Here is a 13,302-nt window from a genome sequence, read left to right as displayed (position 1 = left end):
GCGTATACAGATTTTCACCGATCACAAGAGCTTGAAATACTTATTCACTCAAAAGGAACTCAACATGAGGCAAAGGCGTTGGTTGGAGTTAGTCAAGGACTACGACATTGAAATAATATCACCCCGGTAAGGCTAATGTCGTAGCTGACGCACTAAGCAGGAAAACAGCTCACTCTTCGGTATTAGTCACAAGAGAGTGTAGGTTGCAAGAGGATATGGCGTCGGTTGAAATAGAAGAGGTGACAAGAGGTGCAGTTGAAAGATTGAGTCAGCTTAGAGTCGAGCCGGATTTAAGACAGCGAATCATAAATGCTCAGAGAAACAACCCTCACTTATACTCAATTTGTAAGCAGAATGAGGCAGTGAGAGAAGAAGGTTTCACCCTGTCTTCTGATGGAGGGCTACTGTGGCAGGGACGGTTATGTGTTCCTGCAAATAGTCAGATCAAGGAGGACCTCTTGACTGAAGCCCATGAATCGCTATATTCAGTACACCCTGGTAGTACCAAGATGTATCATGACTTGAAGAAGTGCTATTGGTAGCCAGGGATGAAGCGAGAAGTTGCCCTTAGAGTTAGTAAGTGTCTCACGTGCCAGCAGGTGAAGGCTCCTAGACAAAAACTCTCAGGCCTATTACAACCCCTAGACATTCCACAGTGGAAGTGGGAGGATATAGCCATGGACTTCATATCAGGATTTCCCAAGACCTCGAAGGGATACACAGTTATTTGGGTGATTATAGATAGGTTGACGAAATCCGCCAACTTCATTCCAGGTAAGGCTACCTATACGGTGGATAAGTGGGCAAAGTTGTATTTGGAACAAATTGTCAGACTACATGGGATTTCGGTCTCCATTGTGTCAGACAGCGATGCACGTTTTACCTCCCACTTTTGGAAAAGTTTGCAGAAGGCAATGGGGACCCAACTCAAATTCAGTACAGCGTTCCACCCCCAAACTGATGGCCAAACAGAGAGATTGAATCAGGTTCTAGAAGACATGTTGCGGGCATGCGTGGTTGATTTCGCCTGCAGTTGGGACGAATACCTTCACCTTATGGAATTTGCATATAATAACAGTTACCAGGCAACCATTCAGATGACACCTTTTCAGGCCCTGTACGGGCGAAGATGTCGGTCCCCAATTTTCTGGGAGGAAGTGGGGAAGCGACAATTGTTAGGGCCAGAGTTAGTGCAACTAACTAATGCAGCCGTGCAAAAAATCAGAGTACGAATTCAGACTGCTCAGAGCCGACAAAAAAGTTATGCAGACACACGTCGTAAGGGCTTAGAGTTCGCCGTTGGAGATCACGTCTTCCTAAAAGTTGCACCCATGAGAGGGGTGATGAGGTTTAGGAAGAAGGGCAAGTTGAGTCCAAGATTTATCGGTCCTTTCGACATCCTGGAGAGAGTTGGGCCTGTAGCGTACAGACTAGCCTTGCCACCTGCTCTAGCTGCCGTACACAACGTGTTCCACGTGTCTATGTTGCGTAAGTATACCCCAGATCCTTCTCATGTGATAAAGTATGCAAACCTTCCCTTGCAAAGGGATTTAAGTTACGAGGAGGAGCCCATCGGGATCGTAGCTACGAAAGTACAGAAGCTTAGAAACAAGGAGATTTTACTGGTCAAAGTGGTGTGGAAGAACCATCGCGTCGAGGAAGCAACCTGGGAGTTAGAGAGCGAGATGAGGGCCAAGTACCCTATATTCTTCTGGGATTAGGAACTTTTGGGGACGAAAGTTCTTAAGGGGGGAAGATTGTAATAACTCGTACAGTTGGCATTAAACGAAGAAAAGCCAGCTGTACTAATTATAAAAAAAATATATATATATGAAAAGACAGAAAATGAGGCAGAAATATGAAAAGGCAAGTGGGTAGGTCGGCCACCTACCCAAAATCTTCTCTTTAAATCTTGTTGAAGCTGTTTTTGAAATAACAAGGGAAAAAAAAAAAAAAGAAAAGGGAACATTGGTAAGAGTCGTAGAAGCTGAAGAAGGAAAGGAAGGTCGCTGGAAGGAAGGAGCTGAGCGTTGGATTTAACGAACCGTTGGACCCGACCCGACCCAATTAGCAGATTCTGATCCACTACCCAAGACTAGGCTCGAAGGTATGCATGACCCTCGGTTCCGAGGCCAATGCTCGTATATTTGGACTATTTTTAACTCGAATCCTACTCAACTTCTATAGTTTTGATATAGTTTCTCAATGTAGGACCTAATTGTAGATCTTTGAACGAATTGGAAATTTGTTGAAGACCCGAAACAAGCTCGAAAAGTCTACAACAAGTAAGTAACCGCATGGAGCAAGTTCTAAGAAATGCTTGTAGGAGTCGGTTTAGATTATGGGCAAATGATCTAGTATTATACTTACGAGTTTGGTTAACATTAGTTTCATTTATGGTACTTCGATAACGTGAGTGTTTATACCTTGATTATAGTTAGGGTTATATAGCTTCCGCATGCATTATTGTGAATTTCTCTGATAAGCGTTTGGGTTTATGTGTTTCCAAGGAAGTCGAGATAGATTGTTATTTCTTGATTTGCATGATAAGTATGATGTGAGCCTTGATACTTTGTGTTGTTTTGTTTTGGGTTGTGGATAGCCCCTTTATTGCCCATGTGTGAATTGGACTATTTTGCTATGTGCTAGATAGCGTGAATTATGAATTTCGTAGACTATGGGTTACTGTCTTTTAGTTGTCATCTATTGTAGATATGGATGGCCTTAGTAAGTATCATGCTGTAGTACCACGTCAGGGGTGCCTAGTGGGGGACCCATGGCCTTTTACTGATCTAAACCCGACCGGGGTGTAAGACAGGTAGTTTACTGACCCAGCCCGGCAAGGCGTAGTGACAGGTAGTTACTGATTCTTAGGAACAGGTAGTTAAGGCCAGACACCACTAGGGAAAATCCACTGATTTAAGCTCATTAAATATTTAGGTATGGAAGAAAATCCATATCAATGAAAATCCATGGGGTCTTCTTTTGAGACCATAGTAGTCTTTGCTAGAGATAGATTCAAGCATATAGTCAAAGTTTCCGTGTATAGGATTAAGTCCGATAAGAGACTACAAGTAGGTTGCTTACTGAGTATTTTTATACTCATCCCATGTTGTTGCTATTTTTCAGGTGCTAAGTAGACCAATGTCGGAGGCGGGAATGTGTGGAGCCGTGCGGCTACAGTGGAGACCCTTAGATCGAGTCCTGTTTGTAACTGTTTTTCTTTTGTTGTGTTTTCGCGATCCCGTTATGTTTTGGAACTATTTGGATTTTTAATGCTTATCAGATAACATCAATTTTATTGTGTCTCCTGCTTTATCAAATGAAAATGTTGTAAGGCTTTTTATCCTAGAGTGCACGTAGCGATTCGTGATTCGATGTGTCGAAGAACGGTCGTTACAGGACCAAAGACCATATGGATATATTATGAGATGGGAGAAACGAGTGTATGGCATGATGTTGTGGTCCTACTTTAGAATTGTCATCTATTATTTAGTATGTATGCACACAGATATTATCAAGATCATAACGTCCACAGGCCATCAGTGCCACTCAAACGGAGGTCGTGCATCACCATTACATGCATGGATCACTATATGGTCGTGCTTCACCATGGCATGCAAGGATCACTATATGGTCGTGCCTCACCCTATGCTTATATATGTATGTATCACCAACACACACGCACATATATAATAGATACATTTCTACATGCATTGATACACACATACATATACATATATACGCATCACACATATATATGTATGTATGTAGTTATACATTTTTATAATTTTCATCTTCATTTATAATTTTCATCTTTTTGTTTTGAATGTGCTAAATGTTTCCATATATGCCCTCTATATTTGTTCATTAAAAAAATATTAACCAAATAATTGTAAGATTTCCAACATTTTATATCAGATAATAATCTTTATATTAAATAGTCTGATTTTTATAAATACTTTATTATAATTTTATTCAATAACATTGTAGGTCATATTTCACTTCGATTTAAAAATAATTTTTGAAAATTTCTTAAAAAAGAAAAAAATATAAAAGAAAAATTTTAACAAAAATATCAAAAATAATAATAATAATAATAATTTTGAGTTATTCTCTTCCGCTCATATTCAACTCATTAAATTTTAATCAAATCAATATAGAAATATCAAAAACTAAACAAATAAATATTTTTGTTGAATAGGTTCCTAATTTAATTATTTAGATGGTAAAAAATTCCAATCAAATAATGAATTCCGCTTAAGTTAATCATAAAATATTCATATTAGGTTGATTGGAGTTATTCGAATAATTTATTAAAAAAAATTAATAAAAATAAAATGTTAATATGGAAATCATTTTATAATTTGTTTTTAAATATTAATTTAGTTGCCTTGGACTTGGGATTCGATGAAAATGATGATTTCGAGCTAACTTTTGGCGATCTTGACGGTCTTTTACTTCCCTATGAGGCTGACGATTTCCTCATCTCCGAAGATTTGGATCAAACTACCAATTCGTTGGATCAAACTCCCATGACTACCAAACTTCTTGAATATCCTTAAAATTACACCTTATTCCAATTCCCGGAGATGAGGAAATCGTAGTTTGATCCAAATCTTCGGAGATGAGGAAATCGTCAACCTCATAGGGAAGGAAAAGACGGTCAAGATCGTCAAAGGTTAGCTCGAAATCATCATTTTCGTTGAATCCCAAATCCAAGGTCGTGAAATAAACAGAAGGGTCACTAGGGGCAGCATAATTCGCATCTTTTGTAGAAACATCATCTTGATGTACAACGTTTGTTGGCTGGTCAAGAACCTCAGTGGTTAAGCAGTATTTCCAAATTGGATCTGAAGAATTTTTTCTTACGTGTACAACATTTGCTTTTGATTCTTGCATTTTGACTCGGCAATTTGGCTTAATATGGCCTGGCTTTCCGCAACGATGACACACCACTTTCACCTGACAATCTCGTTTAAAATGTCAGGTTTTCCACACCTGTAGCAAGCTTTAAATGGCTTCTTTGACGACGGCTCACTTTTGAATTGATTCACATTACTTGATGAAGGCTTTAAATGAAAATTTTCTCCTTTGATCTTTTACATACAACGCATCTTCTGACTTTGGGGAAAACTCGTTGCCGCTGGTCATTTGCTTAACCAAGGCTCCCTCATTTGAAAGAAGATTCTCCAGTAAAATTACCGTAGGCTGATTTGCCCACCCTTGTATTGAGGAAACCAAAGGCATAAATTCTTTTCGTAATCCACGAATAAGATAACTGTAACGACCCTAAATTTTCACATACTTAGAGTCGCTACTAACGTCTCATGCTCAACTATAATGCGGAAATATAACTCTTACATGAACATAGTTGATAACGTAAACTTCAAAAAAAACGTTTAAAACAACTTCTTCTCTAGAAAACACAGCCATGGTCTTACGTGTTTAAATATGAAATACTGAAATTTAGAGAAAACCAAAACAAATACAAAATAATTTAAAACAATGAAATGGAAAACAACCTATTCTAACTTAAGACTAGAAATTTAAATATGAATCTACCCTATGCACGTGCCACAGTCTCTACTCGCAATGTCGCTGTCCTCCGTACAAGTGCGCCTTGCCTTTACCTGAAAAATGATGTGGCACACGGCCTGAGTATTTCAAAGAATACTCAGTAAGTGGCCCCACTATAGGGGGCCATGCAAATGCAAACACTTGCAATCATGATTTAGGGACCTATCTCTAATCATCTTAGGGGTGGCCTCCAGTCTCGGACAAATTGGATGTGTAGTACTTCCCTACACACGACTCACACGTGCGAGTGTGAGTCCCCAGGGCGCTCGCACACCCCCTGGACCCTCTGGTCAAGCTAATCTGTAGCGACGTCCGGAGGTCAGCGGAACCCCATAGTGTCATGCGCCTCATGAACACCCTCATTTGTGTGCTTTCGCACCTGTGCGCATTCGCGCTCATCATAAGGTGCGCGTCCGCACTCATCATCTCTAGGGGAAGTAGCCCTATGCTTATGAACATACAAAATGCATGAGGTCCCTCTAAATCCATCGTAATGTCTCTTCTGACACAACCCTCTAGTCTCATCTCTTTGTTACTCTAGGTAACGCATACTCGTGGATATTTATATAAATATCATTTTCATGCTCTTAGGGTTGTGTCCTACATTGATCTAACGACATGATGCAATATGACACTCATCATCATCTAGCATGCTCAATATGGAAAACATCATCATATTAAGGTAAAAATCATGCAATCATCATGCTCATCATAATGCCACAACGTGCGTCAAACATATCAAGCGTCACTCAACAAAATATGTATATACTGCACATATCATCAAGCATCATAATCCACACATCATCATAACTCATACAATTATTTAGCCTATCCTATAGTAAGGTCACTTACCTGGTTAGCTTATACGGGTGTCACCAATTTATCCTTAATGAAAGTTCGATTTTTCCCTTTACATCCAAGCCAACCTATATGAATCCATGGCATCAATTTCATGTTCAATTCTCTAACTCTTACAATGGTTCATGTGCTAAACTTCATGCGAGCATTAAAGACTTTGCATGGATAAAGTCTTGGAACGTTATAATGGATTCTTACTCCAACTCTTCCCTTCTATTTTTCTCTCTGTATTTTTTTTCTTTTGATTTTGTATTTTGGCTTCTCTGTATTTTATCTGTATTTTTACTGTATTTTCTCTTTTATTTCTATCCTACTCTCCTTATTATTTTTTTTCCTCTGTATGTCTTCTCAAAGCGTCTGCGACCACATTTGCTTTTCTAGGGTGATACTGGATATCTACATCGTAGTCCTTCACCAATTCTAACCACCTTCTCTGTCTCATATTTGACTCTTTCTGGGTGAATAAATATTTAAAATCTTGTGGTTGGTTAAACTTTGAATTTTCTCTCCATACAGATAGTGTCACCAAATTTCAGCGTGAACACTACAGTGGCCAACTCAATGTCGTTGGTAGGGTAATTATCTTCGTATTATTTTAGTTGACGGGACGCGTATGCAACAACTTTACCGTGTTGCATTAACACACATCCTAGTCCATTCTTCAAAGGCGTCACTATAGATTACGTACTTTTCTGAGATCTCGGGTACCGTGAGTACCGGGACGGTTACCAATCTCTCTTTTAGGTTTTGGAAGCTTGCCTCACAAGCATCATTTCATATAAATGGTACCCCTTTTCTCGTTAGCTGTGTCAAAGGCGAGGCTATTCTAGCGAAGTGCTACACGAACCTTCGATAGTATCTCACTAGTCTCAAGAAACTCTGTACTGATGTTGTCGAAGTTCGGCGTCCTATTTCGTGACCGCTTTGACCTTAGTAGGATCTACGGATACTTCGTCCTTTGTCGCCACGTAACCTAGGAAAGAGACTTATCGTAACCAAAATTCATACTTTGAGAACTTGGTATACAACTTGTTCTCTCTTAGGGTGGTTAGGACTTTTTAGAGGTGTTCCTGGAGTTCCAAGTCTGTTTTCGAGTACACTCGGATGTCATCAATGAGCACGATCACAAAAGTGTCTAGACAGTTCTTGAACACTCGGTTCATTAACTCCGTTAACACAGTTGGAGCATTGGTGAGGCTAAATGACATACCACGAACTTATAGCGATCATACCTTTCCTAAATGCTGTCTTTGGTGTGTCTTTTTCTTTACTCTTTATTCTGATATCCTGACCGCAGATCTATCTTAGAAAATATCGTTGCTTCTCTTAGTTGATCGAATAAGTCTTCTATTCTAGGCAGAGGGTATTTGTTCTTTATGGTTCTCTTATTTAACTCTCTGTAATCGATGCACAAACGCATCAATCCATCTTTCTTCTGAACAAACAACACTGGTGCAACCCAGGGGAATATGCTAGGTCGAATGAACCCTTTATCCTGTAAATCTTGTAATTGCGCCTTGAGTTCTTTCAACTCTGCTAGCGCCATGTGGTAGGGTGCTTTAGAAATAGGCCCAGTTCCCGGCTCGAGTCCGATGATGAAGTCGACCGCTCGGGAAGGGGGTATTCCAAGTAGGTCATCCGGATACACATCTGAAAACTCGTTTACGATTGACACGTTTTCTAGGGTCTTTTCTTTTCTCTTACATCTACGGCACATGCTAATATAGTCCAACCGCCTTGTTGGACTAATCTCTTTTCTTTCATCATCGAGACTACCTTTGGGGGTAGCCCCGGTATTTGTGCCTTTAAAATTAAAGCTAGGTCCCACCGATGGTGAGAATATCACCTTTTTTTTTCTTTTCCTTTTTGCGACATTCTATAATAGCATGGTTTGCAACTAGTCAATCCATGCCTAGTACTACGTTAAAGTCAGTCATCTTTACTACTATTAGGACTACGCTTAGAGTTTGGTCGGCTACTATTGCTTGATCATTCTTTACTCTATCCTTAGTTACTACGTCTACCCTCTCAGGGGCTGCTTTCCGACCATACATACAATAAGGGTTCTAATTCAAACCCTGTCTCTGATGCCTCTCGAGGTGAGTCTTACTCTTTCGCATGGTCTAGGCAGCATGGTTCTAGAAACCAAGATAGCATCTCTTAAGTCTAAGGCTCATTACCTATGAAATTATGCTATGCATCACATCTACTAAGTTCACATCATATTGCAAACAAAATCACTCAGCATGCAACACATCACATCATGCTCTTAAATAAATACGTGAAATATCACAACAATTTCAGTAACATTAACATAAAAATGCATGCAAGTTCGAAAACGTTTCTATTTTCTTATCTTGTGCAAGGCGTACCTGACGGTGACGGGGCATCGACGTTGGGACCATGGAACGTGTCAAGCCTACATTGTAGGCTAGTCTACAGAATCTAAAACCTAGAGCTCTAATACCAACTGTAACGACCCTAAATTTCCACATACTTAGAGTCGCTACTAACGTCTCATGCTCATCTATAATGCGGAAATATAACTCTTACATGAACATAGTTGATAACGTAAACTTCAAAAAAACGTTTAAAACAACTTCTTCTCTAGAAAACACAGCCATGGTCTTACGAGTTTAAATATGAAATATTGAAATTTAGAGAAAACAAAAACAAATACAAAATAATTTAAAACAATGAAATGGAAAACAACCTATTCTAACTTAAGACTAGAAATTTAAATATGAATCTACCCTATGCACGTGCCACAGTCTCTGCTCGCGATGCCGCTGTCCTCCGTACAAGTGCGCCTTGCCTTTACCTGAAAAATGATGTGGCACACGGCCTGAGTATTTCAAAGAATACTCAGTAAGTGGCCCCACTATAGGGGGCCATGCAAATGCAAACACATGCAATCATGATTTAGGGACCTATCTCTAATCATCTTAGGGGTAGGGACCTATCTCTAATCATCTTAGGGGTGGCCTCCAGTCTCGGACAAATTGGATGTGTAGTACTTCCCTACACACGACTCACACGTGCGAGTGTGAGTCCCCAGGGGGCTCGCACACCCCCTGGACCCTCTAGTCAAGCTAATCTGTAGCGACGTCCGGAGGTCAGCGGAACCCCATAGTGTCATGCGCCTCATGAACACCCTCATCTGTGTGCTTTCGCACCTGTGCGCATTCGCGTTCATCATAAGGTGCGCGTCCGCACTCATCATCTCTAGGGGAAGTAGCCCTATGCTTATGAACATACAAAATGCATGAGGTCCCTCTAAATCCATCGTAATGTCTCTTCTGACACAACCCTCTAGTCTCATCTCTTTGTTACTCTAGGTAACGCATACTCGTGGATATTTATATAAATATCATTTTCATGCTCTTAGGGTTGTGTCCTACGTCGATCTAACGACATGATGCAATATGGCACTCATCATCATCTAGCATGCTCAATATGGAAAACATCATCATATTAAGGTAAAAATCATGCAATCATCATGCTCATCATAATGCCACAACGTGCGTCAAACATATCAAGCGTCACTCAACAAAATATGTATATACTGCACATATCATCAAGCATCATAATCCACACATCATCATAATTCATACAATTATTTAGCCTATCCTATAGTAAGGCCACTTACCTGGTTAGCTTATACGGGTGTCACCAATTTATCCTTAATGAAAGTTCGATTTTTCCCTTTGCATCCAAGCCAACCTATATGAATCCATGGCATCAATTTCATGTTCAATTCTCTAACTCTTACAATGGTTGTGCTAAACTTCATGCGAGCATTAAAGACTTTGCATGGATAAAGTCTTGGAACGTTATAATCGATTCTTACTCCAACCCTTCCCTTTTATTTTTCTCTCTTTGTATTTTTTTTCTTTTGATTTTGTATTTTGGCTTCTCTGTATTTTCTCTGTATTTTCACTGTATTTTCTCTTTTATTTCTATCCTGCTCTCCTTATTATTTTTTTTTCCTCTGTATCTCTTCTCAGTTCTGTCTTTGCATTTCTTCCTATCTCTCTTTCCTTTTGATTTTGATTTTTTTTTCGGTAGGTCTTCTTTGTACTCTCTCTTTTAGTTCTGTCTTTGCATTTCTTCCTGTCTTCCTGTCTCTCTTTCCTTTTGATTTTGTTTTTTTTTTCTCTCTTTCCTTGTAGGTCTTCTCTGTACTCTCTGTCTTTGCATTTCTTCCTGTCTTCCTGTCTCTCTTTCCTTTTGATTTTGTTTTTTTTGCTCTGTAGGTCTTCTCTGTACTCTCTCTTTTAGTTCTGTCTCTGCATTTCTTCCTGTCTCTCTTTCCTTTTGATTTTGTTTATGGTATTTGGGCTCCTATCTATATATATATTTTTTTTTGTCTTTTCTGGCCTCACTCCAGTCTGCTATCTGTATTTTTACTGTTCCTCATTTTGTTAACAATATTCTAGCCTCTCTACAGTCTGCTATCTGTATTTTTACTGTATTCTAATTTTGTATTTTTCCTGTATTCTAATTAATTTTCTTTCCAAATCTTTCCTTTCTCGTTTTCAATTTTTTTTTCTTCCTTTTAATTCCTTTCTCTTGTTTTCCATTTTTTTTTCTTCCTTTTAATTCTGTTATCATCCAAATTCACAGATATCACGTATAAATTCTTCTTCCCAAATCTTTCCTTTCTTATTGTTAATTTTTTTTAAACCAAATCTTTTCTTTCCTCTGCTTCTTATCTTCCATCTTTTTCTCTATTTTTTTTATTAAATTGACAGATATATTATCCTCAGTTATAGTTAATTTTCTATAACTTGATAACCAAAATCTAAATAGATGCACACAAAAAAAAAGATCTTGTTCTGAATAATTAAACAAAGGAAAAGGAAATCGATAGGATAAATGAAAAAGAGATCTGAAATATGACTTACCAGAAAGCAAGATCTCTCTCCAATAATTAAATCTCTGGCTTCCGTTGTAAATCTAGTTGTTGGTATTTTTTCTTTTTTTTTCTTTTTTTTTTTTTTCATTGTAGGAACCACCGATAAATCCTGTATTCTGATTTGGGATTTTGACTGATGAGTTGGTTGAAGAGAGATAGTTGGGGGAGGAAGGGGTTAGTGGGGAGTAGTTTAAGGAAAATATTATTTTAATTATTTAATTATTATTATTATTATTATTATTATTATTATTATTATTATTATTATTTTTATTATTTTATTTGGGTCGTTACAATAACGCCGTAACCGAACATCACTCACTGGCTCCTCAGCATCTAATTCTGAAATTTCAAAACATAGATTTTTCAAGAGAAAAATTACCTTCAGTTACCACAGCTAGTTCATTCTCTAGAAATTGCAATCGAGATATATTTTTCTTAGTGAACAACTTTTGAAGGGTTTCCCACACTTGCTTGGGTGACTTTAAATCATGAACATTATCAATATACTCCTTGCTAATCAAAGTTCGCAAGGTAAATAAGGCTTTTCCACATTTGATCTTCCATTGTTGGCGTAATTTTGCATTTTGTGGAGTATCTGCTGAAATTTCTGTGTCATCACCTTCAATTAAATCCCACAAATCTTGCCCTTGTAGATAAGCTTCCATGCATAACTTCCAATAACTATAGTTATTGACAACAATCTTTTCCATAGCTACACCCATAGAAGCACCTCCACCATTCATCTCGTTGAGTAATAATATCAAACCGTACCAACTTGGCTCTGATACCAACGGTCACAATATCTCACGCTCAAATGTGGGAATAAATATTAAATTATTATTACTCAAAGAAGATAATACAGGAACAACTGAAATAATAAACGGTTTACTGTGGCTTGTGTTTTAATAACGCGGAGGGCTCCTATTTAAACAAAAATAAATCCTATAAATAGCTCCTACAAAAACTCTACTCAAATAAACTATTCCTCCTAATAAGATGAATGGCTTAACAAGTTGACTAATTCCATCTAACAATAAGTTGCACTAATTTTGACAATCACTTGTGTTTGAGCGTTGCACTAATTTTGAAAATTACTTGTGTTTGAGTCATAGTAAGTAATTTTTGTTCTTTTATTGTTTTTGAAAATGTATTAGAGAAAGTTTGACTTTCAAATTTTTGTATAGCTTAGACCTCTGCTACAAAGAACATGTGTCTCTTTTGCCGAGTGGTTAAGGCGTGTGCCTGCTAAGTACATGGGGTTTCCCTGTGAGAGTTTGAATCTCTCAGACCACGTGAAATAAAATTTTAATGCCGAGTTAATAAGATATTTGTATTTTTTTTTTCTTTTATTTTTTTCAAAATCTATTAGAAAAAGTTTAACTTTCAAATTTTTGTATAGCTTAGATCTCTACTACAAAAGACATGTGTCGCTTTGGCTGAGTAGTTAAGGCGTGTGCCTGCTAAGTACATGAGGTTTCCCCGCGAGAGTTCGAATCTCTCAGGCGACGTGAAATAAAATTTTAATGCCGAGTTAAGACTTCTACTACAAGGGACATGTGTTGTTTTGGTCGAGTGGTTAAGGCTTGTGCTTGCTAAGTACATGGGGTTTCCCAGAGTTTCCAATCTTGTAGGTGACGTGAACTAAAATTTTAATGTCGAATTAATTAGATATTTGTTTTTTTTTCTTTTATTTTTTCTTAAATCTATTAGAGAAAGTTTGACTTTCAAATTTTTGTGTAGCTTAGACCTCTACTATAAAGGACATGTGTCGCTTTGGCCGTCTTTTATTTTTTCTTAAATCTATTAGAGAAAGTTTGACTTTCAAATTTTTGTGTAGCTTAGACCTCTACTATAAAGGACATGTGTCGCTTTGGCCGAGTGGCTAAGGCGTGTGCATGCTAAGTACATGGGGTTTCCCCGCGATAGTTCAAATCTGTCAGGCGACG

At 38.1% G+C, this 13,302-nt stretch overlaps 1 non-coding gene across 1 annotated transcript; it reads left to right on the top strand.

The window, feature by feature from the left end:
- The first annotated feature begins 13,220 nt into the window (after positions 1 to 13,220).
- On the top strand, positions 13,221 to 13,302 carry TRNAS-GCU (transfer RNA serine (anticodon GCU)). The gene has a single exon. It is a non-coding gene; the product is annotated as a tRNA-Ser (tRNA).

Source organism: Cucurbita pepo, unplaced genomic scaffold (assembly GCF_057944985.1).
Source record: "Cucurbita pepo subsp. pepo isolate OVF unplaced genomic scaffold, ASM5794498v1 scafford_3, whole genome shotgun sequence".
NCBI classification, from domain to species: Eukaryota; Viridiplantae; Streptophyta; class Magnoliopsida; order Cucurbitales; family Cucurbitaceae; genus Cucurbita; species Cucurbita pepo.
Note: the sequence above shows the minus strand (reverse complement) of the source record. Positions and strands in the feature narration are given on the sequence as shown.